Raw genomic sequence first — 15231 nt, 5'->3', positions numbered from 1 at the left:
GCAGTTGATTTGAAAGTGTTTATGGCTGGACTTCAGAATGAAGTTGTCTACATATCCCAAAGATGGGAATCAAGCCTTACGTAGTTCGGTTTGGGTTCACTCGGGTATTAACACTCTCCTTTTGTGCTCTAACTTTTGCCAAAGCCGTCCTTTTCGGATTTTCAACCTTGCGAGCTCAGTTTTTCTTATTTCAATTTTTTTGTGCTCTAACTTTTGCCTAGGTCACCCTTTTGAGTTTTCGGCCTAGTGAGCCTCTCAAGGGTAATATTTCTTCAACTTGTCCATGTTGATTGGTTGGGAGAATTTAAGGCCATTTAAGTCCATAAGAACGATAGCTCCACTCGACCAAATAGACTTGATGATGTAAAGACCAGTCCAATTAGGTTTGAACTTGGCCCTAGGATCGTGGATGGGAGCTCGGTTGTCTTTGAGCACCAAATCCCCTTCTTTCAGATTCTTGGACTTAACCTTCTTGTTGAAAGCCCTGTCGATTCTGCGTTGATAACCTTGGACAGGGTATAGTGCTTTCAACCTCCTCTCGTCGAACAACATTAGTTCCTCGAACCTGCTCTACTGCCAATCAGCTTCTGCTATCTGCCACTCAGCCATAACCCGCAGTGATGGAACCTCAACTTCATTTGGCAGAACAACTTCCATCCTATAAAACAGAGAATACGGAGTTGCCCCAGTAGAAGTCCGAATTGATGTTCTGTAGCTCCAAAGAGCAAATGGCAGCTTATCTGGCCAGTCCCTGTAGGTTTCCACCATCTTTTGTAGGACGTGCTTGATGTTCTTGTTGGCGGCCTTAATAGCTCCGTTGGTTTGCGGCCGATATGTGGATGACTTATGAAAAGCCACGTTGTATTTTTCCAACAAGTCGATCACTTCTTTCTTGAAGTGAGAACCATTTTCTGAAATGATCTCATTCGGGACCCCATAACGACAGATGATATTATTCCTGATGAACGTGGCTACATGCGACGCTTTTAGCATTGTGTAGGATTGCGCCTCGACCCACTTTGTAAAGTAGTATATCGCCACCAGGATGTACTCATGCTCGTTTGATCCCTTCGGAGTAACTGCCCCAATAACATCAGTTCCCCAGACTGAAAACGGCCATGGTGAAGTCATGTTGTATTGCTTCGACGGTGGGATATTCATGCAATTTGTATGGACCTATCATTTGTGGCATCGCCGAACAAAACCAATACAATCCTCCTCCATGGTTGACCAGTAGTAACCCTATCTGAGAATCTTCTGAGCTAGCATCACTCCGCTCATGTGTGCTCCGCACTCTCCTCCGTGGATGGCCTCTATTAGGCGCTTTGACTCTTCAGTATCAACACACAGTTTATGCACTCCCAAATGGCCTTATTTGTACCATTTACCACTGCAGATGATAAACTGAGTAGCCATTCGCCATATTGCCCTTTTTTCTTTGACATTTGCCCCTTGTGGATAAGCCTCATTTTTTGAGAAGTTCCAGAAGTCATGATACCAGGGGTTCTGATTTTGTACTTTATCTATTGCGGCGATCAACTTATAGGCCGGCAAATACCTTTGTTCAATAATGATTGGACGCATCCGGACTCCCAAAGGGATGTCTATCATGGAAGATGGAGTTGATAAGGCGTCAGTGAACCTATTGCTCTCTCTTAACAGATGGGTGAAGGTTAGCTTCTCAAACCTAGGAATCAAAACGTCCAAGGTTTGGTGATAGATTTTCATCCTTTCTTCTTTAACCTTCCAGTCTCCTTTTACTTGAGACACAACTAGGTTCGAGTCCCCAATGACATCTAACCATTTTGCCCCTAGTTCCAGGGCGGCTTCCAAGCCAGAGATACATGCCTCGTACTCTGCTTCATTGTTAGATACCTTGAACCGGAGTTTGAAAGCTAAAGGTATGTGGGAATTGTCGGGCGCTATCTGCAACACCCCTATCATATACCCGTACTGGTTAGATGCTCTGTAAAGGTACATAGTCCAAATCTTTTCTTCAACCTGTAGAATGGCCTCATCTGGGAATAGATACTCTACTGCTTCATCTCCCTTCACTGGGTGATCGACTAGAAACTCCGCTACTGTTCTCCTCTTCGCAGACTTGCAAGTCATGTATTTCAAATCAAATTCGGAGAGAAGAAGCAACCAACAGGCTAGCCTACCCGTAAGCGCCGGTTTCTTGAAGAGATATTTGATGGGATCTAATCTCGAAACCATAATTACGGAGTGAGCTAACAGGTAGTGCCTCAACTTCCTAGTAGCCCATACCAAGGCCAAACAAGCCTTCTCCAGCAGAGTGCAACGGGTCTCATATTCCATCATCGTCTTGCTCAGGTAATAGATGGCCTTGTTCACTCTATCCTCAGATTCCTGTGCAAGCATGCAGCCCATAGTCGTGTCCGTTATTGACAGCACGACCAATCCATAGCCCCGACTTTGGCGGTGACAGCACAGACGAGTTCTGTAGATACTGCTTAATCTACTCAAAAGCAACTTGGCATCGGTCATTCCATTGGAATTTCTTTCCTTCCTTCAGGAGACCAAATAGTGGTTCACAAGTTAAGGTTAATTTTGCAATAAATCGTCTTATGAATTGCACTTTACCCAGAAAGTCGTGCACCTCCTTTTCAGTCCTTGGTGGTGGCATTTCTAGTATGGCCTTGATTTTGGAAGGATCGACCTCAATGCCCCTTTGTGTAATCAAGAACCCTAGCATTTTCCTTGCTGTGACACCAAAAGTACATTTTTGAGGATTCAGTCACAGCCGATATTCTCTAATTCGTTGGAAAAATTTCTTCAAGGTGGTGTAGTGGCCCTCTCTTTCCTTGGACTTGACAATCATGTCATCCATGTGCACCTCAACCTCTTTGCGGATCATATTGTGTAGAATCGTGGTCGCAGCCCGTTGATAAGTAGCGCCAGCATTTTTTAGACCGAACGGCATCACCCTATAGCAGTAGGTTCCCTACGACATGGTGAAGGCCGTTTTCTCCTTATCCTCGGGTGCCATCAAAATCTCGTTGTACCAAAAAAATCCATCCATAAAGGAAAGCAGCGCATGCCCTGTGGTGAAGTCCCCCAATTCGTCGATGTGCGGTAAACGAAAGTCGTCCTTCGGACTAGCTTTGTTCAGATCTCTGTAATCCACACACACCCGAATTCTGCCATCTTGCTTCGGTACCGAAACAATGTTGGCCAACCAAGTAGGATACTCAGATACTAGCAAGAACCCTGCATTTATCTGCTTGGTGACCTCTTCTTTGATTTTCAGAGCCCAATATGGATGTATTCTCCGAAGCTTTTCTTGACGGGTCAGGCCTCAGGGTTAAGAGGGATCCGGTGCTGTACAATCTCAGGATCGATTCTAGGCATGTTTTCTTAGGACCACGTGAAAACATCTTTGAAATTTTTTAATAAAGTGACTAAGCACTCGCATTCCTCCGAAGACAACGTGGACCTGATCTGGACCAGATGCAGATCCTTCTCAGTACCAACATTAATTGAAGTGATTTTATCAACCAGGGGTTTTACAAACATCTCCTCCTCTCGATCAATCAAATGTTTCAAAATCAGAGGAATTTCTTCCTCGTTGTTTTTATCAAAGTTTTGAAAGTCCTGATTAATGCAATAAACACGTGGCACAGAAAAGTACTCAGAAATAGCAGTGGTACCATTCTCATTCACAACTTCCAGTTCGTCTAATTCCTTAGTCACAACTGACTTAAAAGAAAAGGAAAAAGACGGCCTGGACAAAACAATGACATCCGGGTTATCAACCCCAGGAATACCGAACTCTGACTCAGAAGAATTAGAATCTAATTTCGACTCCATAAACTTTGTGGAATCAGATTCCGGTTCACTACCTGATTCAGAACTACTGGACAAAAAGCACTCCTCGAACTGCCAAACGAGGGAGGGTCCGATAGATGCATCCAGAATGCCGGAAGAAGGGCCCACAGCTGATTGATCTCCGATCATGGAAATAGAGAAGTCACCCGCAAGCTCTCTGGTGTTATCTAAGGATCCAAGAGGAGACAAGCCAGCGCTACTCATATCTCGAGTTTTGTGCCCTCAGACTTATCCTCTATGCACCGTTTAGCCTCAGCTGGTAGGTCAGTTTGCTTTTCTACAACTTCATCCCCTTGCAACTGTAGGTCGAAAAAGATCTCAAAGCCGGGCAAACGCCGCTTCTCAGAATTCAACCGTGGCTCAGGAAAGACACAAAATGGGAAGACCTCTCCCTCTCGAACAAAACGGCCGTTCAGGGTTCATTGAATAGGTCCATGCACCAACTCATAGTGCTTCCCAGTTTGTTTAGCGTTGGCCCTTTTTGCTATTTCCTTTCCCTTCCTTACCCAATCCTCTTTGGTAGGCGTGTAACCTAGACCAAATGTATAAGGTTTATGTTGCACTTCGGCCAATACAGCGATGCCCTTCCGGCCGCTCCTTCCCAATCCCATTCCGGGTACATGTTACAGCTTATTCATGAGGTAGACGGATTGTGCACTGACATATAACCCCTTATCAACAGCCAGAATATCTTGCACTACTCGGGCCTCGGCCAAGGTGAACCCAGACAAAAAGACATCCCCTTCATCGTGTGTAATTTCCAAGACCGGTGTAGTAACTTCCGGCGGAGGATGTATGGAAGAGTTCCCAAAAACAATAGCTACCCCATTCCCATGGGGGTATTTCAGCATCTGATGCAGAGTGGAAGAGACAACTCTTACTTGGTGCAGCCATGGCCGTCCAAGGAGTAAATTAAAGGTGGCTGGAACATCCAGGATGTGAAACTTGATGTCTTGTTGTGTCGGGCCAACATGAGTTCTGATCTGAACTGTCCCCATCACTTCCCGACTTGTATTATCATAAGCTCGAATCACCTGGGCCGTTGGTGTGAAGTTTACGGGTTTCAAACCGATAGCATAGGCCGTGCGCGACAGACACACATTAATTGCAGACCTGGTGTTAACCAAGACAATTGGTATCCACTTCTCTTTACATTCCACAGAGATGTACAGTGGCTTATTGTGCTCAGAGCCCTTAGGCAGCAATTCTTTATCCGTGAAAGTCAAAGTCGGTGAGGCACCACCAGGGAAAACTAGTCCCACTAACTGCTCATGCGTTGTGTCGATGGAGAGCTTAGCCTTATCCATTGCTGATAGGACAGCTTGTCTATGTACCTGTGAAGCCATGAGCAAACCCCAAATAGATATATCTGCTTGAATCTTCTTCAGCTGCTTCAATACAGCTTCTTCTTCCAACAGCTTATCTTTCTGTTTCTCAACTTCCTTATCTTTCCTTGATGCTTCCGGTTGGTCCAGGTGTGGGGGCTTAAAGTACCGCCCACTTTGAGTCATGTGATCGACTTCCTCGGCATACCATGTATCATCTAGTAGATTCTGTCCCCAATCCTCATCCCTGTGGGTGAGAAGCAAATCCTCATCTTCCCACCACATTCCTTTGGCAATTGACAAACAAACATCTGGTTCCGCTGTAAGCACTCTTGTATCCGCGACACAGTCAATCCTCGCAAGACCTTTGGCTTTTCTAACCTTCTGGTTAGTCTCAGTTCTTTCTTGCTCGAACCGCTTCAGCGTGGCCTCTTGTTCTGTATCAGCTGTACACAAGCAACCCAATTCTTGAGCAAAATTCTTAGTACCGGTGCTCTCCAGTAACTTCCCTTTTTTGTCAGCCATTGCAGACGTTCTTGTTTCCAACTGTCCCTACTTTGGTTGAGACCTGTCATCAACATCTGGCTCATCACTAAGCCACCCTGTATTATCCGTTGATCCGTTCATATCAAACCAGTCGATCTGTAAATTCCCCAGATCCTGCTCATCAAAGAACTGCAGATTACTGATGTCCTCCTTAAGCTCAGCTAAGTCATCCAGCCCCTGGCTTGGCTCGTCTTCCCGGACTACATTAACCTCCATCTCCATCGGTAATTCCACCATCGGTTTGGCCTGGCTAGTTGGCACAACGTAACAGCAAGGGTTGTACTCTTCTTCAGTTAAGCTCAAGGAGCCCTCAGGTGTGCCTTTTTCTACCACAGCCACCACCATGGGTTCGAGTTGGGATATGGACGCGCTCATCATGCACAAGTCTGTGCTTTCTGGGATGAATAGTGCCGGCTTAGGCAGGTGGGAGTGAGTGATATATATGCAGAGGTCGTATGGGACGGCCATTGTTTGGATAAGGTTTACTTGCCTGGGTGGAGGAGGGGGTTGGTTATGTAGCGGGAGAGGATTTGTAGTGACGTTAGGCTTCTCAGGAGGCACTATCACTTTGTTGTCAATGAGATCCTGAATCTCATGACGGAGTCTAAAGCATAGGTCGGTATCATGACCATGCTGGTGGTGGAAGGTGCAATATTTGGCTGGGTTGTGTGTAGGAGGGAGGGGATTAAGCAACGAGCGCGGCTCCAGGGGCTTCAGATGCCCCTTTTTGATCAGGACCCTCAAGGCCGCCAATAGAGACATGTAGAGTGGGGTGAAAACCCTCTATCCCCGGCTGGGTACTTTGCAAGTTGTGGGGTACTTCCAGATGTGTCGGTAAAGGGGGTGGCTGTTTTCAGTGTGGTGGTGACCATACCAACATCAGAGGTCCTCACAGCTGCGTTACTACTCGTAGTCGCATTTGAACTGCGTGTAAAAGCCCACTTGGGCTGCTCTTTTTTATGGTCAATCAGATCTTGTTTCATCGCATCCTCTATCTGTACCCCTATCTCATGAAGGTCGGCAAATGTAGAGAGGGATAAGACAATCATCTTTTGCAGCAGCTTCGGTTGTAGATTACGAATGACCATTCTCATCTGGTCTTTCTTAGCTGGCCTGGTGGTCATCATTGTGGCCTTGTCCCTCCACCGAGTGACGAAGTCGGAGAAGCCCTCATTTGGTTCTTGTCGAGTAGCCTAGAGATCACGAGTTGTGACCTCGATTTGAGTGTTATAAGAATATTAGGCGACAAAGGCCTTGGCCATCTCTTCCCAACTTCATTTCATAGAATCCTCCAGTTTAGCATACCAAATAGTCGTAATACCCGACAGGGTCCGACCAAAGAGGGATAACTTCTGCAGTCTAGTTAGGCCCATCGGCTACAGAATATCTGAAAATAGCCGCAAGTGGACCATGGGATCGCCCGAACTGTCGTAGCAGTCTACGTGTGGCATTTTAAATTTATCCGGCAATATCACCGCCGAATCTGTGTAGCCGTCCTCTATGTCCGAGATCGAGTTAACACCCTGAGCCCTCTTAAAAAGCTTCTCAAGCTTGTTCACTTTCAGAGCGGTAGGGTTGACCTCGAACTCAAAGGGGGTCTCTGTTGGGTATGCTGGTGCTATGGAAGTCTGGGATGGAATCGGATCCACTGGGATGTCCGCATTCTCTTGGACATTGGCTATGGGAGCAGGAGCTCTGGGTATTGAAATATCTACAGGAGGTGGGTGGGATGCAGAAGCTGTTACCTACTGCGGTTGTTGTTGCTGTTGCTGTTGAAGCCTAGCAATCAGTTCAGCCTGCTGGGCTGTAACCTCTGTTTGGCGAGCGGTAACTTCTGCTTGGCGAGCAGCGTCCCGCTGTATGGCCTCGATGGTCTGTTGAACTTGGCACATCATATCCTCCATACTGTTTGAGGGGTGTTGATCTATCAGATCCGATGTATACTCTCTTTCTGAGGTGGAAGTAGAAAACTGGACCCAACTGTGCACAGGTGACGTAGGTAGTGACTGCTGAATTGGCAACTGTTGAACCGGTGATCTATGCCTGACTGTCCTCCGTCTCATAACCGGGGGTAGCGAAGCAAACATTGGTTATCCTCCAATAAGATCCTCAGATCGGTAAATCCGCCTGACTTTGGTTCAGAGTGCTCGGGGGAAAACTGCCTCGTCGGAAGCAATTGTGAAATACTACCTTGCAAAAAGAAAATAAAGCAAAAAAAAAAGGAAACAACAATCAGCAAATGCACAGCACCTCGGCTTAGACAAAGACAACACACAGTTGAAATCATAAGCTGGACAATCTGTACTCAAACACTGATATCTGCCCCAAATTTCTACCTCAAAACTAATACCCTCAAACTGATACCCAGACTTGTAATTGGTACATACATCCCTGTAGAGTCACACTCTAAAGGCACATATCAAGCAAGAGAGAGCCAAAACACCCCTATGCTGGGGTATGGTTTCCTTGTCCTAGTTTCGTCAGGAGCTAGGCGTTCATTACGCACACATGCAGTTTCAAACAAACCTGCATTCAGGTGAGAAACCTGTCCTAGTTTGGAACAGTCTCTAAGGCTTCCGATATGCAACTAGGTCAATTGGTCAACTACGCACACATGTAGTTTCAAACAAACCTGCATTCGGGTGAGAAACCTGTCCTAGTTTGGAACAGTCTCTAAGGCTTCCAATATGCAACTAGGTCAATTGGTCAAAAAGGGTGCCCTAGCAAGACCACCTAATATACCTCTCGCTCCTAACACCAAGAAGTGAAAGGCGGATCAAACGGTATGGCGGTAGTCCAGATCCAATGTTTGTGTTCCCATTGTGGCAGAGCCCGCAATCGGTCAGTCTTATGGCATGTTTTTCCAAGCAAGCCTCCGGCAAACCGTTCAGGAATAGCAGATGGCAAACACCGTGACTTAAGCGCACCAATACAAATGCAAAATGCAAAGAAACACATAAGTGTAGATAAAATAACATATCATGAGTTCAAGTCAAGTTCTCTAAATCCCCAGCGGAGTCACTAGAAATTATAGCTCGACTTTCTTCGTGCCCCCTTTCGGAGAGCTCGAATTGGACCTACAGTTTGGACTCCTGTCATGGTTCTGAATCTAATCTCACGAAGTGCAATGTGAAACTGATAAACACCAAAGAGTCCAATCTGGCAAATCATTTTGAAAAATCAATTATGAATCAAATAATGCCAAAACTAGACTGCTTTGCTAGATTATAGAGTCGCCACCTAAATATTTTATTTTTGGGAAATTAAGGAAACCCTGACTCGTGCTAAAGGCCACGTGTCCGTCATCACCAAAGTTACCTCGGCTCGGGAACTTGGGTATGAGAGGGGAAGGTCCTGAAATGAGCACCCCCGCTCGCTCGATCAAAGGATCAGCCTCTACTAAGCATGATATGTTGTTTTATAAAGCTCATGTGTTCTTATTCCGATTATTAGCTAACTTTACTACGTGACGTACACAAGCAAGTATAGACGAAATTGCGAGAATTTGGAACGAATTCAACTCATGTTTGCTTTTGAAAATGGTTTGAATTTGCCACCCTCAAGTGGGCTAAAACGCAAATTTTCCACCTTAGGTTCGCTTAAAAACATGATTTGCCACTTCGCAAAGTGGGCTTAAAATTCACATTCGATGAATTGTTCAAATTCAAACAACAAAGCCTCCATCCACATGCATTCATGCAGTTTAGCATATAAGCAAATAGCCTCATGGAAAGCATGCTATCATGGCAACACTTATTCTCATGCAAATATGCTAAAGCGTAAAACTTACTGTGTACTTCAAGCCAAAACAAAAGCTAGTTAGACATATGCATGATCCTAACTATGCTAGATGCCTAATGCAACACATGCAATAATGCAATGAATAGGCTCGGCTACTAATATGGCACATGATACAATTCGAACAACATGTGATAAACACATATTCAAATAAGTGTATTGAAATATAATGTAGTTTGAATGATGCACCGAGCCTTGGTGTATGCAAGACAAATGAATGATGCAAACATGCAAGAATAAGGTATGCTAATTGAAACATGTCTCTAATCTAACCATCGAAAGCGGGTAAATAAAAGCGAGAAATACGTGGGGTTGGAAGACATGCATATACGCACGCACACTTAATACAACATTATGCCCTCGCGAAGGAGGGTTCGAATGAATAAGCTAAGCTAATTATTACAAAACGAACTAATTAACTATTCTAGCTAATTAATTATTACAACACAATTGAATAACTAGCTATGCTAAGCTAATTGAAATATTACAAAATGAATTGAATGATTATCTACGCTAACTAACTAGTAAAGCAATTTAAACGGCCTCGAGGGACGAGGGATACATGCATGCTCGATTTCTTCCTCCCGAAAATGCTCCTGCCTTGCCATCGGATGTCCCTGTTTACACTCATTTGACCTTGGAAAATTGCACCAACTTCTAGATTGCCTGTGCTCCAACATAGGAACACTTGCACCAAACTTCACTGGTGGCCGGTCAGCCACAAAAAGTGGCCGTCGGCCACCTTAACTGGCCAATCGGCTAGTTTAGGTGGCCGGTCAGCGACCCCCATTTTCTGAACTTCTGCTTTTGCTGCAACAGAGAGCAACAGAGGCAAAACAAAACATTTTCAAGGAATGTGTGTACTGCTACACTTCTTATCATTTCTCAAGCTCAAAGGAGTGTAGCTCTTGGTTCTCAAGCCATCAACCAAGCATTTTCGATGCATGATGCTAGAAAACCAAGCTTGTACAAAGGCAATGAATGCACAAATAAGACTCGAAGGACTACCACCCCATCATGCATGATCAAGGGTGTCAGTGACTAAGAAAAATGATACGTTTCATCACTTTGAGTATGAAACGTCCCACTTTTCTTGTGTTTGGATTAACGTCTGATCCAAACACAAGCAATGCAACACAACATGCTTATCTTGCTTAAGTTTGACTTGGTTCATTTTGTTTACACATTTTAGATTACCAATCCATTCCTTAATTGATTAAGTCCAAAGTGAGAGTCCTCTAATTGGAAAGAGGGCTTAAGCCACAAGTACCTTGAGCATGAAAGAGGCCTTATGCTGTTGGTTAGTAGAAACCCTCAAGAGAGGAATAAAACAATTAGGCATGAGAGTCTCAATTCCACACTCAAGCCAACAAGGGGCTCAAGGCCACTTTCAAAACAAAGTAAAAAGTGAAGAAGAGGGGGAGGTTGCAGATATTTCAATGCTGAAATGGCATGCAAAAAGACACTAAATCATGCAAGCAACACATGCAAGACATGCTTAAGAGCCTAAAACATCAAACTAGTGAAGATTACAACACTATAAGCATGCAACACAAAGCTCAATTGACCAAACCAGCTCTGGACCGAGTTAAAATGTGCAAAATCAGTGGCTAAAACATGCTGAAATTGAGGCACAAAAGGCTAGAAAAACATGCTTACAAATAAGACTCAAAACACAACTCTCAAAAGCAATGAAAGAGTGAAATAAGTGAGAGTGTGACAGAGCTATATACACTGAAATCATATGTAAAATGATGCTATAACATGCAAGCCACTCAAACACTTCATGTTTAAAGCCTCAAAACAATGAGCTAGTGAAGGCCATTACATTATAGCCATGCAATACAAGCCTCGAAGGACTTAACCAACCCAAAATAGAGTTAAAGTAGGCAAAAAAAGTAGCTAAAACAACCTGAAGTTAAGCTACCATGAGCTAGAATAATAGGCTAAACTATTAAGCATGCTAGACTAGTAAGCACAATTGCACTACAAGTACAAAAAGCAAGCAACAAATGCTCCAACCAACCCAAAACAGAGTTGAAACATATAAAAACATAGCCTAAAACATGCTTGAACTAAGCTAACACAAGCTACAAAATCAAGCAACCATGCGAGGTTAACTAGGCATGCAAGAGAGACACAAAGAGGGGAGGCTAATCTCTCCATTTTTGGACTTCAAAACATACTTTTTACCACTGAAATAACTCTGAATTTCAGTGGTTTAAAAGCCCAAAAAGTTTGATTTAAAGGTGGCAAGAAATGGCACAAAAGGCTTCATAAGCCAAAGAGCAAAAAGAGGAGACAACCCCTTAACTCACCAAGACTTAAACCACCATTTTGAAACCTTAAAAGCATAGTTTTTTATGGTTGAAAAACTAGGTCAAAACAATGTAAAAAGATAGCCAAGGAATTGATTAAAACAAAGCTTAAATGAGGTAAGCCTTATACCTTTGAAGCACAGCACTAAACAACCACAATTCTGAGCTAAAATTAGCCTTAGGAGCTCAAACCAAGCCTCAAAGAACCTCAACTCCAAGATGAAGATATTTGGTTAAGGGTCTTAGTGCAAAAGTGTAGAGAATTCTCACTTTCAGGCGTAAAACAAGAAGAGAGAGAGAGAGAGAGAGAGAGAGAGAGAGAGAGAATTCTAGAGAGAGAGGGAAAAATTTGCTCAAAATTGTGTAACCTCTCAAAATGGGGAAGAGACCCCCCCTTATATAGAAAATCAAGCCAAAGGCTTGCATTCATCCCTCCATACACGTGTATGGAGATGAGCATCAGTGAACAACAGCTGGCACAACAGGCAAATAAATATCTGAAAAAGGAGAAAAATGGCCGTCAACCATCATTAGTGGCCGACAGGCCATCAATGTAGCCGATCGGCCACCATTGGTGGTCGACAAGCACAAGTCATAGCTGACAAGCTAGAGGGATGGCCGATAGGTCACCCTCTCCTCCAGAAGTGAAGCAACAAGCTCTTGGCCCACAACCAAGCACAAAACAGACAAGATTAGAGGCTTCAAGGTAAGGTGCTCAGCCGAGGCCTTCAGGGACTCAAAATGAACACGAGCGAGCACAATCATTGGGTGTTCAAACGATGACGTCTAAGTCTTGAGGACGGTCAAAAATGGGGTGTCTACACAACCCTACCTTGGCACTCCCATGTGTTCTAGGGGCCAATCGCTGTAGAGCTGAAACTCTACGAGGGTCATGAGCCCTGGTGTCCTCCTTCCATCGGGCCCTCTCCTCTAGCACTATTCGCAGGTTTGCTGACCTAGGCAACTCCGTGTGCCTAGATGTTGTTTGGTGCATGTGCGAGGGCCAATATCTACTTCCCTCTATATACGACCTCTCAGTCCTCGTTCTCTCAGACCTGGAGTAACGAGTCTTAGAGGTTCGTGATTGTGTATCACCTATCCTTAGGCTTCTACTTTCCGTCTGAGACGGTGTGACTAGCCTGTCACAATCTTCTGAGTGGTGAGGGTGTGCCCTACTCTTGTCCACATCTTCTTCCCTTTATCTAGTGCTTCATAGTCTCTATGTCTGTCGTCATCCTCCTTATTAATTCATCTTGCTCCCTCACGCAATCCTCTAGAACTTGAGGATCCAACCTCTACCTTTGCCTTTTAGGACTTTGGGAGTGACGAGAACTAGAACCCCGTCTCTCCCGTGTATCCTTCCAGGAGTTTCGTCGCTAGGGGTCTAATTCTGCCATGGGTGGGATAATAGGTAAGCCTTCGCGTCTCCCACCCTTCTCCGGGGTTTGCCCATGAATAGTAGATTGTGGCAAATCTTCATTGTGCGCCATTGATTTCAACTAAAGAGGAAAACTCGATCAAAAGGTTTGTTCTTTGTGATTGTATTTCCCACAGATGGTGCCAATTGTACGAGCATAGGAATAATATTCTCATATAATCCTGTTGATGAAGTTTGCACTCATCCAAACGTCGTCGCTTTACTTCCTGAAAACACAAACTTGAGCTAGCCGGCGGGTGTGTGCCGGGTACTTCTCTGATGCCTAAGTCAACAAATAGACAATAAACAAAAGCTCTATGTATTTGAGAGTAAAAATTGTGATACCTGTACATAAGTCTTGTATGTGGCTTTATAGATTCCGCATGGCACAATCCTAGTAGGACTCTTATTCTCCAATGTAGAATCCTCCTAAAAATCACATCTCTACAAGATAATGCTCATCTTTTAACACCCTCCTGACTGCTTAACCAAGTGAGATGGTTCAAACCTTATACTACGGTTTGGTAACAGCATAACCGAGCTAGCAGAGCCTTTCCTTAAACCAGACTTAACCGGGCTCACTTAGCTCGGTGTTATCTTGGGCATCCTTTAGCTCGGTCCTCCTTCTATTGGTACCTTGGTCCAGAGCATCCAGACCAAGCCACTGGCAGCCACCTCTGATCGAGCTGACGGGATCAAGGATAAAGCTATGTAGACCCTTACTTCGGCCCGTAGCTCGGTCAATTTCAACATCTAGACTTTAGCTCGGCCCAAGTTTACACATAAATTACCCTCTCAGATTGTATTGAGACATGTTGAGGAAAGGGGCCAGGCTTAGTTGTACGTCGCATAAAAGCCATTTATAGCAGTGATTGAGGCTGTGGAGAGTCTCTACTTCATCTAAATATAATTGGGGTTTTTTGGCATTAAAGATTTTTTTGTGGACTAAGAATCGCATGAGGCGGGAGATGCCTAAAGATGGGGAGGTGATGTCGGAGGTGATTTACCACAAGGTGATGGGGTAGCCGCGTGCATGGATGATGTCTTCCATGTGAAGATTCACAGCACACTTCAAAGTAGTGGAGTTCATAGTATGTAATATGTATTCGAATATTTTTGCTTGGCCTCGCAACATGGCTTCTGCTTCTTCATTTACCAATACTTCCATTCTCTCTCTCTCTCTCTCTCTCTCTCTCTCTCTCTCTCGTTCACTGATCTGTGTTTTTATTTTTTGTTGCTGCCATTGCTGAATGCTTGGCTTCCTTTTAATAGTAGTTCTACAAACAAACTTCATAGATAGAACGAGCGATAACTTAAAATGAAATTCATTTACCTTTTGGATTGTAGTGATCGATAAAATAATATTAATAGAAATAGCGTTTGCACTAAAAAATAATTTTCTATTGATGTCTATTGATTATGGCCAAGTCTCTTTTAATTGATTGTGACTTATTAATCATGGTTAAATTTAATTTTGTTAATTATGACTAGTCGATTTTGATCTGTCAATTCACATTATAAATTATTTTTGATATAAAATTATGGCTACAAACATTTGTATTTTAAATTATTATTATTGTTTCTGTTATTGTTTTGTATTGCCTCAAAGCATGTAATGGACCTTGGGTGTTCATAGGATGATGGATACCAAGTATGGTAGAAGTTGGGCATAAAGTATGGTGATAACATGGCTTGAAGGAGTTGCAAGATGATGGGTTATAGAGTAATTCAAGGCATGATGTGTTATATTTTTTTGATCAGCAAAATGAAACTTGGGTAAATTATGCAAATAGTCCCTGTAGTTTACACGATGTGTCAATTTGGTTCATATAGTTTCAATTTACTCGATTTTGCCCCTTAATTTAATAGATTGTGTCATTTTCGTCCAATAAATAACGATTGTTAAGTTAATTTAACGGAATGTCAAATAATGTGTCAATTTGGTCTCTGTATTTTACACAATGTGTCAATTTGGTCC

At 43.7% G+C, this 15231-nt stretch overlaps 1 pseudogene; it reads right to left on the bottom strand.

Moving 5' to 3' along the window:
• Positions 1 to 14421, bottom strand: part of LOC114311703 (xanthohumol 4-O-methyltransferase pseudogene) — a 47852-nt pseudogene extending 33431 nt beyond the window's left edge.
• Between the last annotated feature and the right edge of the window lie 810 nt (positions 14422 to 15231).

This window comes from Camellia sinensis, chromosome 8, assembly GCF_055761805.1.
Source record: "Camellia sinensis isolate YWXY chromosome 8, ASM5576180v1, whole genome shotgun sequence".
In the NCBI taxonomy this organism is placed as follows: Eukaryota; Viridiplantae; Streptophyta; class Magnoliopsida; order Ericales; family Theaceae; genus Camellia; species Camellia sinensis.
Note: the sequence above shows the minus strand (reverse complement) of the source record. Positions and strands in the feature narration are given on the sequence as shown.